We start from the raw sequence: 16,517 nt of genomic DNA, 5'->3' as shown, positions 1-16,517 counted from the left end.
AGGGTTTGATCCCTGGAGCCCATGGCAGAAGAAGAGGATGAAGTTCTACGCCAATCTCAATAGCCACTCCTGCTTGTGCACACACACACACACACACACACACACACACACACCATTAATAACGTGTTTCCCTACAATCTCACTTACCATGACAACTGAGATCTTTTTGATTGTCACCTAAATTCTGTACCCAGAACAAATGTGTCACTTCTCCAGGTCCCACCTAGTCCTCCCCTGGATCAAACCACGCCATGGCACCATGTTGCACTTCTGCAATAGCTTCCTAACTAGTCTCTCTGCTTCTATAGTTGCCAAGCATTTCAGACCCATCCTCTACATGGTGTGTGTTTGTGCCTGTGTGTAAGTTTTTTTTTTTTTTTTTTGAGACAAGGCCTCAATATAGTCCTGGCACTCTTTATAGACTATGTTGGCCTTGAATTCACAAAGATCCACCTGCCTCTGCCTCTGCCTTCCTACCCCTCCCCTAGCAAAAACAGCAGTATTTTGGTAAGATAAATGCAGTCATGTCACTCCTGTACTTTATTGTTCAATAGTCCCCTATGCCCTTGGAAATAAATCTAGACTTCATCCAAGTCTGAATCTTTTCTGACTTCCTTCCTGTTTGCCTTTGCACCGACTTGATTGGTTGACTTTCCATCTCTGGAATAGGCTAAGGATATCTCGGCATTAAGGTCTTGGCATGAGTCATTTAAAACAAAAAGGGAGCAGTGTCTCTAATGCTTTAAACTAAGTCATCTCTTTAGAGAAGCTCTACTGTTTCACATAACCCAGCCCAGGAGCTTTGAAACTGTACTTTAAGCTGGGTGCAGTGGTGCACACCTGTAATCCCAGCACTCAGGGAGATAGAGGTGGGCAGATCTCTGTGAGTTCAAGGTCAGCCTGGTCTACAAAGCTACACAGAGAAACGCTGTCTTGAAAACAAAACAAAACAAAACAAAAAGAAACTACACTTTATTTTTGTCTTCCTAATACTTTGACAAAAAGCTAATAATTTTCCAGTTATTTTATTTGTTCTCTCTCTCTGCTTTCAAATCCTAAGATAACTTTGCATACCAACATCTTTAACCAACCTTCAACACTGAAATACACACTAAATGATTAAGACAAATAATAAAACCCACAGTTAGCAGGGTTTGGAAAAAATAAACACCCACAAATAATGTGACAGTAGTATTTATTAATATTGAAGCAATCTCATTTTCCTTTCAGGACTAGAAATCAAATATAGCGCCTCATGAATGCCAAGTGATTACTGCTCCTACAGTCCAACTCTAGAGCAATCATGTCTTTGCATGTAGTAAGGTTCATATCTGAAACTATATCGCAAAAGTAGGACTTGAAATTTTGGTTTATTTAAAATATACATATGAGTAATTTACAAAAGTGCATACCACCAATTATGAACATGCACACACAAAGTTTAAATCACAACAAGTTTAACAGGTTCATGGGGCAGTTACTATTCTTCCGAAGTCCTGATTTTCCCATGAAGTTGGCCTCCTATATTTCATACATGCTATTTCTATTTCTTCTTTTTCTTCTTCAACCAAAGGAGTCCCTATCTACAAGGCCTGTAAGAACTCCTTCACTTTTACTTTATAACACAGTCCTGCTAATTCAACAGCAAGAATGTATTTATTACCTTTTTTATGTACTTGCTGTCCCTTACGATCAGAGTAACCATCTTGATGACTGAAATCGTTCCAGTTTCATTCTTGTCTTTCTCCAGTCCATTCTCAATACAACAGTGATCTATTTTTGAAAATGTATAAAAGTGATTCAAATACACAGCCATAAATCAATGCAATTTATGAAGAAAGTTAAGTTCTCCCCTCCTTCCCCTTCCAATCACAATCCTCTGGAATAACTAACTACACATTACATATTTGATGTGGATGAATCCTGCGATTTTTTTTCTGTGACTTTATAGAAATGTTTTCCTGGGGTTGAAGAGTTGGCTCAGTAGCTAAGGGCATAAACCATTCTTCCGAAGACCCAGGTTCAACTGCAAGCACTTACATTGGGCTGACCCAGGTTCAATTGCAAGCACAGCCAATTGTCATTCCAGCTCCAGGGTCATCTGCCAGCTCAGGCCTCCTCAGGCAGTGGCAGTCACATGCACATACTCATACACAGAACTACACAGGCACACATAGGTAGAAATAATAAAATATAAAAATAAGCTAAAAAAATATTTCTGAGCTGAGTGTGGTGGCACACTTGAGAGTCAGTGGCTGGTGGAGTCATAGGCCAGCCTGGCCTGCAAAGCCAGTCCAGGACAGAATCCCTGTCTTGAAAAAACAAACAAAAGAAACATTTTCCCTGCATTTTAAAGAACTGTTACATTGAGAAGTGTACAGGAAACAATGTTATACATAAATATTAATATGTAAATTTTGGTTATTAATGTAGTAAAAGAACTGGCCTGAAAGAGTAGTGACTCTTACTAGTTAGTAGTTCAGTTGTCACTTTCTGTTAGTCTCTATCAACGAAGGGATAGAAATGATACTGTGCCTGCTAGTGGTGGTGCACACCTTCAGTCCCAAAACTTGGGAGGCAGAGGCAGAAAAATCTCTGAGTTCAAGGCTAGTCTGGTCTACACAGATAAACCATCTCAAAAAACAAAACAGCAACAAAAAAGGGAGAAGGCTTCCTAGTGCTGGACACTCTGGGAAGTACTGCTAGCCCTCACTGACAAGAGCCTGGTGTGCTATCCCTCCTGCAAAAATGGGGGAACTGTTCTTCATAATTTCATGTTCCTTGTGACTTTTAAATGTCCCACCACAGGTAAAACACTTGTTTATGATTATCTGAATATAATTTACATCTAATTAGCCAAGGTCTGACTTGTTTCACACAAAACAAGGAACACAAAGTTGTTTGTGTTTTTAGTTCTAACAAATAATCAATACATTAGGCATCTAATGGTGTAAATAAGAATAAATGGGTGTTGTCACCAGATGGACAAAAACATATCCATGTCAGTTAGTATGTATAGCTTTCACATACATGAGGATTTTGTTATAAGTGGTAGCAAATGATGAATGTATTACTTTTTTAAAACAATCATGTTTATAGAAATACAGATGCTTTTACTGTACATCACCTTGTAACTGTGTATTTTTAGATCTGACGATTGAGCTCAGGGCTTTGCACCACTTAGCTATGGACCTAGGCTTTAACATTTTTACTTTGAGTCAAGATTTTGCTCCCTATATAATTCTGCTTGGCTTGGAACTTGCTAAAGACCTTGAACTTACAGGATTCACAGAGAACCATCAGCCTCTGAGTTTAGGAATTAAAGGTGTGAGCTACATCACCCAAACCCTGGATCCTTCCTTCCCAAGAAGTCACCCAAGACTTGCACAGGCAGGTGATTCCTAAGAAATGTCCTTACTGTGAACAGTTCTTACTGACTTTAGTCTTCAAAAATGGAAAAACGTGGCTGGGCATGGCAGCACATGCCTGCAACTCAAGTATTAGGGAGGCTGATGCAGGAGAATGCCAAGTTCAAGGCCAGTCTGAGTTACATAAGGAGATATTATTTAAAATTAAAAAAAACTTATTTGTTCACTTCGCTATTTTGCTTATCCAGTATAAAATTATAATATTATATATATGATCAGATTTTTAAAATATTCAAGCCACCTCTACGGAAATATTTAGGCATTTAATTACCTGAAGATGAATGAAAATGTTATTCAAGCTTCTTTTCAGGTAACTGTTTTATATGATTTTTGTAACTTCAAATTGAGGTAAGTATGAATTATCACAAACTAATTCTTTACTAAAATCGACTCAGCATGAGTGAAAACAGAAGGAGAGAAAAATAATTAAAAACATGAGGGTTTCTCATCTTTCCTTATGTTTCCCTTTTCTGTTTTAAATCCTTCCCTCAGCCTTTTGCTTTCAGGTCTCAAATGTTCCAGACAAGCGCTCCACCACTGTGCTACACCCAGTCCCATCCCATGTATTTTATTTTTATCTTTCTGAGAAGGGTTTCTCTGTGTAGCCCTGGCTATCCTGGACTTGTTTTGTAGACCAGGCTAGCCTGGAAATCACAGAGGTCCACCTACTTCTGCCTCCAGAGTGCTGGGATTAAAGGCATATTTTCATCATGGATTTGAAAACTTGTTTCCTTTCACTTCTCCAAACCCCAACACGTGCACACACAGTAGAATGGGGACAGATCTGTGTTTTGCCCTCTAGTATGTTCTCAGCCTATGGCACAGAACTGGGTATCAAGGAGGAGCTCACTATTTGTACGAATAGGTGAATACAGGCAATAAGCAGAATGGACCGCTCTGGGAGCCCCACTTACACCAGAGTTCTAGTAGGAACCTGGGAAGTCCAGTAAATGGATTGATTTTGCTATGTAGGATTTCTTGGTGCTCGAACCGGCTGCGGTTGCATTACGTCCTTCGGGACGTGTTTATTTGTGCAGGTTGAGAATCTTACGACACATTTATGCATGCTGGATCGCAGCCAACAACAGTTCGCAGTGAAGTCCGCATGCTGTTCACATGAGCAGCAGCACCAGTTCTCCTGAGAAATGTGCACCTGGCAATTCAGGTATTTCTTCGCTGGCAATTTTACCATAAGGATGAGAACAATCGTGCTGGTGTCAGGACGCGCAAAGACCGGGAAAAGAATTAACGCTCACTTTCCCAAACAGTATCAAATCCTCACTCCAGACCAAATCCCGCAATCCTCAACCTGATTCTACCTCCACACCTCCCCGGTAGATACCTATCTATGGAGGTCGGAGCAGAGAAGACATGTGCTCGCTCCCTGAAAATCAGTTAAGTTTCTTAGAGCTTTGGTTTCCTACATTTCAAGCAAACATTAATGAAAACCGCTGACCACATGACACTGTAGCCACACACGCGGCCAAAGGAGGAAGCAAAACAAGAAGAAAGCAGGCGCTCCAGTGGCCACGTGAGGTACGAGCTCCCGAGCGCCTTCTCTAGAGATGACTTCAATTCCCGGCCTGCCCCGGGGCGGTTACTCTCCGAGGACTACAACTCCCAGAGTGCAGCGGACCAGTCCGCCGCAACCTCCCACTCGGCCGCCTGCCGCTCGTCCCGCCCCTCCCCCGCCCTTCCCAGCCGGATCGGCATGCGCCTGCGCACCGGAGGCCGGAGGAGTCTTACCCTAATGTAAGATGGTGGCCCGTCTAGCTGTGGAACCCACCGAAAGCTGAGAGTCTCTCTCAGCCGTAAAGGTCGGACTCGCTGAAGCAGTCAGGCCCGGTTCTGAAGAGTTTTTTCGCCGACTCTCGTTCATTGGTCTCCTGTGAGGACTCGGCAGCGCGTGGAGTCGGCTAAGAGAAAAGCGAGGCAAGGCAGGCGGGTGAGTGTCTGCGGGGCTGGGCTTAGGGGAAACCCGGGTCTGACCGGCTACGAGAGAGCGGAGGCTTCGCTGGGACTGTGCAGGCCGCACCCCCCTTTTTCCCCACCCCCCGCCTCGTCTTCACCCTCCTCCTCCTCCTCCGACTGCCTCCTCCTCCTCTTCCTCCCTCTCCCCTCTACGCCACAGCAGTTACCACCAGGAAAAGGCAGCCGGGCTGGAGGTAACGCGGCGGCGAGCGCCAGCTCTCCTCCAAGAATTTCTTCAATTGGGAACCCAAGAGGGCTTCCCATCCCCAGCTTTCCCCCGCATTTTTTCTGGCAACAGTCTCCTTGGGACTCGGTCCTTCTTGTTTCCCCAGCCCCCTTTCCCCTCTGACGTCCTTTCCTACTGGCCACGGTCTCCCAAGCCAGAGCCATCACTTCCACTCTGACGGGTGCTGCTGCTCATTGCCCACCTGTCCTGCTTGGTGCTTGGGTTTTTGCTTTTTGTTTGTTTGTTTGTTTGCACCCTCCTCCACTAATGCCGCTCAGGATCTAGCCTCTGCCCCCTCTAGTGCTTGCAGTCAGTCCCCAGTCTATCTGCCAGACCCGAGCTGAATCCGACGTGCAGTCTCCTTTAACCACATCTGTCATCTTAAAGCCACCCCGTGAGTATCTAAATCATGTTGCTGCTCCGTTGCTCCGTGTAACCCACCTGTTTCTCAACCTTCTTGAGAATTTTCGGTTCCTCCCCGCTTTCCTATGCAGATTCTTTCAGCACACACTTCCAGAAAAGGGGAGATGCCCCGTGTTGTACCTTGAAAAGTAAAGGAAGTTGGGAAGTGAATGAAGTGAGGTAGGATACTATTAACGTTAAGAGAAAAGATCTCTTCAGGCTACTCAGGAAAGGAATATTTTGCATTTCATGATCTTTTTGTTGCTCATTCGATCTGTTGGACCCTAGCATTTTACCCATGTTTTTCATTTTCGACCTTCTGCATGCTCCTCAGTATTCTCCTGAATTCCCTTTCCTCAGGACACTTGATGTTGTTTCTGATTATGCTCATAAAGATCAGCTTAGCATTTCAAAACAAGATGAATCTGGCACACACACACACAGAATTCATCCGTGAACACCACATGCAATACAAATGGCATTTTGATTATATGTGGGTTACAGATTCCTTTTATATCGATTATTGGCTCCATTATATTGATATTTATGTTAATTGATAATACTTATTTGTGATTTGGGTGGAGATTTCCTGTTGGCTACTGTAAAATTGACTTTTTTTTTTCTTTCCTCTTTTGATCTGGGAAGTTCCCTCTTTTGACATTTCTAGGATAGGAATTATCAGAATAAGTTAAACACATGCGTGCAGAAGAGAAGTTTATATTCTGGGGTAAACTTAAATTCCTTTTTTTTTTTTTTTCATAGAAAAGAAGGGGGCTGAGAAAAGAAGTCACAGAGCTGTGCATATGAATGCTTCAAGGGTACTTAGGTTGTTATTACTTGTAGTAAGAATTAGAAACCCAAAAGCAAGGGCTGGCTCAGGGCCTCTGTTTAGTAAAAGCAGAATTGAAATGTACTAGTTTGTATAACGAGAAGTCAGAGCCTTTGCTATAATACACCATATTAGAATAAAGAATTGCCAGAAAAGCAGATAGGGTTATGTAGGTCAGATACACACATGTCAACTTTGAACATAAGATATTCTTCAAATATATATATGTAAAAATATTTTTTATATATATGTAAAAATATTTAAAATCACAGTAACAATCTCATGATGCAACATGTCTCATATTGGGAAAAACAATAACAGCTTAAGTATAAATACAAATACAGTTCCTCTAGTCACTTCTGCACATTACTGAATGAGTAATTCTAAGTTTTACATACTTTACCTGTAAAATGAATATTCTTATATTTGACGTTATATTCAGTTATTATGAAAAAAATCTTTAAAATATAAGCTAAGGTTAGAAGAGCTGTTCATAAAGCTTCTTTTCCCCCCCTTTTGTTTTGGGGGAAGGGGTTCAACTTGGCTGTCCTGTCTTGTCTTTGTTAGACCTAGCTGGCCTCAAACTCAGCAATCGATCACCTACCTGCCTCTGTCTCCCTGAGTGCTGGAATTAAAGACATACCCATGCCGGTCTTAGGCAGGGTCTTTCTGTAACTCTGACCAGTGGCGGTGTAGATCAGGCTGGCCTTGAACTTGTAGACAGCTGCCTGCCTCTTCGTCCTAAGTGGTAAGTGTGCCCTTCAACGTCTGGCCAAAGCTCCTTTGTTCCTTTTAGCTATTTAAGCCCATGTTTGGCAAGACTGAGTAAATCGGTAGTCTTGTGAGAGTTGGAAGCAACTTCTGTAGAAAACCTTGTCTTTATCTATACTTTGAAGTTAAAAAGGAAATAATACTTTCCATTTAGCTTATCAATAACTTGTCTTTAACTCCCAAGTAAAGAGTAGGTAGATGCTGGTGGAAAGCTTGCCACTCTGAACAGTTTTGTCTGGGTACTCTTGGCAGTTGTACTTGGCTGAATTGTAAGCAGCAATTCTGAGAGGACTGTTTGGTAGAAGAGGGTGAATGATTTTTAATACATTTTTTTCTGTCATAAAGGTATTTGCTTACTTAATATCTTAAGTTTTCCTTCTCCTCTGGGGTCATCAAATTCTTGCTTCTAGTCTTTTGAAATAAAAGTGAATTTACTTAGGGATCTTTAGGATGTCTAGAGAAGATGTAAAAAGTTCTTTGACACATTGATACGAGGAAGTAAACTAAAATTTATAAGTATTTTTGTGTAGTTTTTATTTGTAGCATTTTCAACATGGTGGCTTTATACTTAATGACTTTCTTTGATAATTTAGAATTCTTTCTACCAAATTGAATAGTTGAAGTTTTCAAATGAATAGATTGTTTGTATAAGATTTTTAAGTATGAGTTAAAGTTGGCTCACCATATAATTTTTCTGAAAGTTGCATAGATAAACTTTTAATTTGATTAGGATTAAGAGAGATAATCAAACAGCAAAATAAAAAATAAAGCTGTTTTATGATCCGTGTCACTTTTCTTTTAAATGGATATAGGGATAGTTTGCAACCCATTACTTTGTTTTTGTTGTTCTGAAATAAGGTCTTAACTGTAGCTCAGGCTGTCCTGCAACTGACTATGTAGAATAAGCTGGCCTTCAAGCATAGAACAGTCATCCTGCTTCAGCTTCCTTAGGCTGGAATTACAGGAGTGAGCGACCATGTAACCAGTACTGGACAACTCAGTACTTCGTAAGGACAGAAGGTATTGCCTAAGGATGAATTCTTAGCACTAGGGGAGTTTTACTTATTTATTTGTATGGTACTAGGCTGGACTGTGGAACCTCCTGCAATGCTAGACAGTAGCTTTCAGGAGAGTGTTATTGTAAAAAGGATTTTGTGTCTTAAGAGAAAGCAAACAATTCATTTAAGCAGTTTGGCTTTGGAAGTGTTTCTTTTTCTTCCTCTCTACTCCTTTAAAATGAGGCTGTGCTCTTCATTTTAAAGATTTGTGTGTGTGTGTGTGTGACTGTAAGTAATTCTTGAGTGAACTGTGTTATTGTTTTTGTAGACTGTGAGTTAGGTTAAATTTGTGAAAGCTTCAGTCTCCTGAAAATTCAAGTAGTTCTGTCGCTACCTATAATATTGCCTTGGCTTTTTGTGAAGAAGTTATAGTGAACTCAGTTGATTTTGAAACGAAAACATTAGGGAAATAGGTTATAGAGGTTTTTGCTGTTCTAGAAACAGTATAACTAGAATGTACTACATACATATCCCAAAGGATTTTTTAATCTAAATGGAGCTTGTAAATGGTTTTCATCCCACTGGAATAGCATGTATCAGATAAAACTTGTAACACATTCTAACATTTTATAAACTTTGTGTTCCCTCAGTTATTAAGAAAGGTCTACAAATGTCCATTCTCGAAAAGAAAGTTGCAGGAAACCTGCTAACTTTCTCAAAAGTTGAGAGTTCATGAATCATGATAGCATAATCTACTTCTTTGATCAAGTTGTGGGTATTTACACAGTTTATTTCCAAATCATTTTAAATCTCATTTTGTAGGCTTTTTTAGTTGAAAGATTGTATAGTAAATGCCAGCTTTCCCAAATGTAGTTATCTTGGGTTCTTCTACATTATTCTTTCACAATTAAAAAAAAAAATGAGTCTCTGTGTCTGTGTGCATTTGTGTGTTCATACAGGTTCCTGTGTGTGGGCAGGCCAGAGAACAACTTCAGGTGTCTTTTGTAGGAGTGTGGACGGAGACTCTCATTGGTTTGAAACTCAGCAGTTAGGATAGATTGGCTTTCCATTAAATCTCAGGATTCTTTCTGTCTTTGCCTAGTCAGAGCTGGAATTGCAAGTGCACACAATGCCCAATGAGTTTTGAGGACAGAACTCAGATTCTCAAACTTGTAAAAATGCCATATATCCCATCCTCTCCCACCCTGGGTCTTTTAAGTTTGGTAAGTGTCTTTGTTTGCCCCCCCCCAAAACAAAGTTGTTTATATACAATTTCAGCACTGTTTTTGGCCCTTTAATGTTTAGTCTTTCCATCTAAGGAACACATTTCAGGCTTTGTGCTTATGAAGCATATATATTAGTATTTAGCAGCTTCATTATTGTAATTTAATAGCATGACAATTTTTTATTGGAAGAGGAAAACCTAGAGTAAAGATGCACAAGTATAAGGCAGTCAAGATGTTTTTCTTTGTCTCAGTATATTTGTGAGGATGGCTTCTTCATTTTTAAGGTGTTTATATAAGAATGTTCTTCTGTTTCAAGCTTTACTTGCATTAAATGATAGGTAGTGTTGTTACTAGGGTAAGCCTTGCTACTTGCACAGCATATGTGTTAGATATCTGTTCAAAATTTTTTTTTGTTTGGCATGGTCACTGACAAGCTCATCTCTAAAGAAGTTAGGCAGTTTTGGAATGGAATTAGAAAGTTAAGTGATCAAATTGGCTTGTGCAAAACTAGTGTAAAATAACAATGGTAAATACCAGGAATAGTGGCACATACCTTTAGTCCACCATTTGGGAGGCAGAGGCAGGCGATCTCTAAGTTTGAGGTCAACCTGGTCTACATAGTAAGTTCCAGGACAGCTAGGGCTGTACAGTGAGACCCTGTCTCAAAAATGAAACAAAGATCAAGGTGGGAGAAACTCAAAGCTAAACTTCAAAATCTCAATGTAATTGAAAAAACAAAACCAAACAAAACAAAACATTACTTAAAAATAGTAGGTGTTGTATCACTGTCTGTAGAAGAAATTAGCAAATCATGATGTAGAAAAAGCAGTGATTGAATTTGAATGGTGTCTATATGCTAGCATATCCAAGGGATGGAATGTTCCCTAACAGTAACAGATACATGCCTAAGCCAAATATCCAGAGATTCTTAAGCATGTTTTTCTGTCTCTCGGTAAGATGTAATTTTTGGATAATTTATTACCTATATTATTCATTTCCTGTTAGGGCATCAGGTGTCTTTAGATTGTGAATTTACTGAATTGACACTGGCTGATTGAGGTTATTGAACCTTTGGTTGTAGCAGGTTTTTCTCCATTTAAAAAAATTTTTCTGCTTTTCATATTTTACTTATGACTCTTTTCTGATTTTTTTTTAAACCTTCAGCAATTGTTTGGGCCATTTTGTGGATGCCAAAATTGAATAAAAATGTGAAATAGAGACAGTATTGCTTTGGTGGTAAGATTAATTTTGCTCTTCATAGAGATTTCTTACATTCTGATGATATATATTTTTCCAATTTACTTTCATTAACTCACAGAAAAGAATAAAGATGCTGCAAGTTCCTTGTCAGGTTACTTTCTAGAAACCTTTTTTGTTTTTTATTTAATTTAATTTTACTTATATGTTTATTTACTACAATTTATTCACTTTGTATCCCTGCCACAGCCCCCTCCCATGTCTCCTCCCAGTCCCACCCACGCTCCTTCTTCTCCCTCTATGCCTTTTCCCTAGTCCCCTGATAGGGGAGGACCTCCTCCCCTTTTATCTGACCCTAGCTTATCAGGTCTCATTAGGGCTGGCTGTTATCATCTTCCTCTGTTTGCTGGCAAGGCTGCACCCCCCCAGGGGGAGGTGATCAGAGAGCCCACCACTGAGTACTTGTCAGAGACAGGAGGAATGGATACAGAAAGTGTGGTACATTTATACAATGGAATACTGCACAATTAAAAACAAGGAAATCATGAAATTTGTAGGGAAAAGGTGGGAACTAGAAAAGATCATCCTGAGTGAAGTAACCCAGAAACAGAAAGACACACATGGTATATATTCACTTATAAGTGGATAGTAGACATATAATATAAACATACTAAAATCTATACTCCTGAAGAAGCTAAACAAGAAGGAGGATCTTAGGAAAGATGCTTAATCCTCATTCAGAAGGGCAAAAAGGATAGACATTGGAAGTAGGAGAAGACAAGGAACAGGACAGGAGCCTTCTTCCACAGATGGCCTCTATCTAGCAGGGTATAGAAACCTTTCTTTTACTGTCAGTGGAAATCTAGTTATTTGTTGGGTAAAGAAGTTAATTTACAATCTAGGCCTGGTGGTACAGGTCTGTAATCCTATCTATTTTGGAGTGAAGCAGCGTGATCATGAATTCAACATCAACACACGCACACATGCACATACTCTTTCGAGTGAGAGTAATTGTAGCTAGGCATGGTACTATAGACCTGTAATGTTAGTACTTGGCGGCTGACTTGGCTTCAGTAGTGAGATCTTGCTTCAAAAAACCAAACGAAACTTTGTTTTTTGAGACAGGGTTTCTCTGTGTAGCCTTGGCTATCCTGGACTCACTTTGTAGACCAGGCTGGCCTGGAACTCACAGAGACCTGCCTCTGCCTCTAAGAGTGCTGGGATTACAGGTGTGCACCACCATGCCCAGCTCTAAACTAAATCTTTTGTTTGCCCCAGACCCATTTCCCTGCACCAGTATCCTCAACAGAAAAAAACAAAACAAAACAACAACAACAGAAAAAAGGTATTATAATGTGTTTTGTGTATATTTAAAATAAAGTTAAGACTATTAAGTTTTTTTTTTTTTTTTTTTTTTTTTTTAATGAGGGCCAGGGAGCTGGGATTTGACTTTAGAGCTTATATGTAGTGGGAAAGCACTCTACCACTCAGCTATATTCTGAGCCTAAATCTTTTTTAAAAAAATTGGACTTGTGAAAAAAATTCAGTATGCAAATAATGTATATAATATATAAATTCCAGTCCCTTGTCTTCACATCAGAGTTGTGGGGGGAGGCTTTCTGAAGAAAGTAGGACGTAAATAAAGAATATGAACTCTTTGTATCTTCAGAGTATCTCCAAGGAATATTCCACACTATCTGTGTGCGGCGTGGAAGCATGAGCTTGGTGACATGATGTGAGGGGAATGTAAGATGTTGGATTTTTCTGGAAGAAAGTGTTAATCTGGGGAATTGTAGCAAATTATTGTATATAAGTAAAATAGAGTTGGTTTATGAAGCATTAAAGTTGAATTCAATGTGGGAAGCATTGAAGAAGTCCCCCCCTTCCAAAAAAGAAAATGTGGTAAGGGTCAGGAGTTACATGGTGGTATTTTTTTAGAAAGGTTAATTGTTCTTTCAGTACTGTGCAGAATAATTTGGGGTTAACAGCTGAGTTTTGTTTGAAATATTAAAGACCAGTTGAAAAGCTCTTCTGAGGAACATTAAAGTATGAAGGTAGAAATTCTGCAGGATTTCGCAGTGAATTAAGTCTATTTTTTTAAGATTTATTTTAATGTGTAGATGTGTGTGTATGTATATGTGCTAAGTGTTTGTAGGAACCTATAGAGGACAGAAGAGGGAGTTCTATGAGGGAGTTCAAAGAGGGAGTTGAAACATGCTGCTTCAGTCTTCACTATGCTAGAATTGTAGGCATGTGCTCCCCCCTTTTTTTTTTTTTTAACTTTTATTTATCTGGTCATAGTTGTTAAACACAAACTATTTGCCTTCTCTTTGGGGATTTTTATTTTTTAACCAGGGATTTTAATGTGTTAATTTTGGATTTTAAAATAGAATTTTTGCAGGAGAATCTTTTTCTCTGTGTATGTTTGTGTGTGCTTTTGCCATATATGTGGGTGTCTGCACAGGCAGGGAGGAGGGGGAGCACTGGAAAGCTTAGAGCTGGAGTTACAGGTGTTTATGGCCTCCTGATGTAGATATTTGTAGCTGAGTTTAGGTCCTCTGCAAGGGCAGTAAACAGCAGAGCCATCCCTCCTGTCCCTGTAGTCTCTTTTCTTCAGCCTCTTAAGTCCCAAAGTTATACCATGCTTAGATTAGAACATTGGACTAAGAAATGTTCTACTTGTCTTTTATAATAAGCTGCAATTTTTAACACAAGGCCACTCCCTCACCTGCCCATTGAGTCTTGTGTTACCTAGGCTGGTGTGCTGGGACTGTAGGCCAATATAAATGTAGCTAATATAGAAGCAGGTCTTTGGAAAGGAAGTGATACATGATTACTTAAATAACCTTAAATTCAGTTTTTTAAAGTGATTTATATGTTCATCCACTGGGAAATAGTGAGGAAAACAAACATTAAGATAGTAAAAATTAAAATCTCCCCCTCTGGGGCCCTTTGTAGCTTTGTAGAGCTACAAAGTGTGTTCATTCTGCCTGTGTCTCCTGCAGTATTGGGGTTACAAGTGTATGCCACAGTGCTTGCTCACTGTTTACAATGAGAACTTTTGTCTCATCTGCTTCTATGTGTTCATTGGTACAGATAAGAATACAAGATGGCTTATATTTGGATAATTAAACTCGGGAAATATTATTGGATAGCTTTAAAGTTTAATGATGGCTTGATGAGGCCAAAAGAATGGCAGAAAATTCTGATGAATAAGGCCATTAAATATTGAAGGCTTCAACTTAAGGATGAATAGGATTTTATGGTCAGGAAGACAGGGAATAAGATTAAGAAATGAAAATTTCTTAAGAAATTTAAGACATTAAAAATGAAAATTTATTCTTTAATTTACTTTGATGTGTTTTATCAAAAGTAATATTGGGGGCCCGGGAAGATGGCTCAGTTGGTAAAGTGCTTGCTGTATAAGCATTAGGACTTCAGTTTGGATCTCTGACACATACTTGAAACCAACCAATCCTCCTTCTCCTTTCCCTCCACTCCCCACAAATGCTGAGCATGCTGGGCACCTGTAACCCCAGCTCTGAGAAGGCAGAGAAAGGAGTATCTGTGGAGTTTTCTAAATCCCTGAGCACCAAGTTCAGTAAGAAACTGTGACTCAGTGGGTAAGTTAGGGAGTGACTGAAGAAGATGCCTGATGTCCATCTTTGGCTTCCGCATGTACATGCACATGTGCACATATACATGAACACAGGCCAGTGCTCACAGACTTTTAAAAATCTGTGTGTGTGTGTGTGCTCATGCAGGTGTTGTTGCTGTTCTGAGACCCTTGAAGGTATTTTCTTTTCATCAGTTTCTTCACCCTCATTAAGCTAACTTCAAATACTGCATATTTCTAAACAGCATACTTCATTTTGTGAAGGAACTTTTCACATTTTAAGTTTCTCCCCCCCTCTGCCTTCCACCTTGTCTTGCTCAGGCTAGCAAGTGCTGCACTATTGAACTTGTGTTCCCCAGCCCTTTGCATTTTCCTTCTTTCTGGAGACAGTATCTTATGCATTCAGGCTAGCCTGAAAATCACTTTGATTTTTTAACTATTTATTTATTGTGGACTTGTTTGAGTATTTGCATTTCATGAGGTGTATATGAGGTTCAGAGAACAGCTTTTGGGAGTCAGTCTTTTCCTTCTATCATTTGGATTCCAGGGGTCAAACTCAGGTCATCAGGTGTAGTAGCAAATGTCTTTACCTACTGAGCCATTTTGCCAACTCCTAAAAAATTACTTTGTAGCAGAGGATAACCCTTGAATGCCTGATCTTCCTGCATCCATCTCCCAAGTATTGGGATTAAGGTGTGTGTTACCATGCCCAACTCATTTTGTGCTATTTATTTGTTTATTTATTTTTAAATTTTATATCTTTGTTTTATTGTGTGACTGTTTTGTCTTACATGTAATTTGTTCAGCAAGTGTGTACCTGATCCCTTTGTAGAGGTCAGAATTCAGTATCAGAACAAGAGTTCTGGAACAAGAGTTACAGGTGGCTGTGATCTACTGTGTGGGTGCTGGGAATTGAACTCCGGACCTCTGCAAGACTAGCCAGTGCTCTTAACCGCTGAGCCATCTCTCCACCACCCTCACTTTGTTTTAGCTTTGTAAATGATAGAAGAATAATGATTATATTTACTTTTATTTCTTGCTTCATTTAATATCTAAAATATTCTTATGCTGTATTTAATTTGTAGATCTCAAAGATTCTCACAGTCAAGGCTGAAACTGTCTGAAGCCCAAGGTGCTTAGAATTTTAAATTTACACTTTTACCAGCTTTTTTTTTTCCTTGTGTTGTAAAAGTTAGGATCTACCTTAATTCTACAAGTGTTATAGCATTTGTGTAATATTAATAATGAAAAAAACCCAAGATGTAATCTAGCACATTATTGAGAAATACACGTTGGTCAACCTGAGCTTCAAATTCCAAAATGTTCCTAATCTGGAACTGGCATACTAATGTGATAGCCGCAGTGGAGAGTTCCACACCTGCCCTCACGTTACAGACCATAGTCGAGGCACACAGACTGAAACTAAATGTTTATCTTAGGACATCAAGTCTGTAAGGTTAAGGTATATCTGAAATATAAATGTGGCTTTCATATAGTTGTGTACTCGTCTCAGTTTTGAACCTGTCTTATGCATATGCATATTTTCTAGAATCTCTCCCAAATCTGAACTCTAAAACACATTTTCTCCAAGTATTTCAGGAATATGCAACCTATAATCTGCTTGACATGTCCCCTATCCTTAGAACTCCTTCATTTTTATAATGTGTCAGCTTCTATCTTGTCATTGTTTCCAGTTTTGCTTTTTTGTGACAGAGTCTTCCTGTATATAGCCCAGGCTGGCTTTAAACATGCTACTTCAGTTTTCACTATGCTAGTATTGTAGGCATGTGCTCCCGTGTCTAGCTGGTAGAACTGTTTTGGCCTTTTTTTTTTTTTTTTTAACTTTTATTTAT

The 16,517-nt window shown here is 39.4% G+C and overlaps 1 protein-coding gene across 7 annotated transcripts in view; it reads left to right on the top strand.

Moving 5' to 3' along the window:
• The first annotated feature begins 5,142 nt into the window (after positions 1–5,142).
• Positions 5,143–16,517, top strand: part of Cnot4 (CCR4-NOT transcription complex subunit 4) — a 107,217-nt gene continuing 95,842 nt past the window's right edge. For 4 of the 7 annotated variants that reach the window (XM_060380177.1, XM_060380175.1, XM_060380179.1 and 1 more), the window contains exon 1: positions 5,144–5,373. The gene's annotated coding sequence lies outside the window, so the exon portion shown is untranslated. Of the gene's footprint in view, positions 5,374–5,574; positions 6,020–16,517 lie in introns of those variants that run through there. The other 3 variants (XM_060380176.1, XM_060380173.1, XM_060380174.1) reach the window with 2 other exon arrangements.

The sequence above is a fragment of the Meriones unguiculatus genome, chromosome 3 (assembly GCF_030254825.1).
Source record: "Meriones unguiculatus strain TT.TT164.6M chromosome 3, Bangor_MerUng_6.1, whole genome shotgun sequence".
Lineage (NCBI taxonomy): Eukaryota > Metazoa > Chordata > Mammalia > Rodentia > Muridae > Meriones > Meriones unguiculatus.
This window is presented reverse-complemented; position numbering and strand designations above follow the sequence as displayed.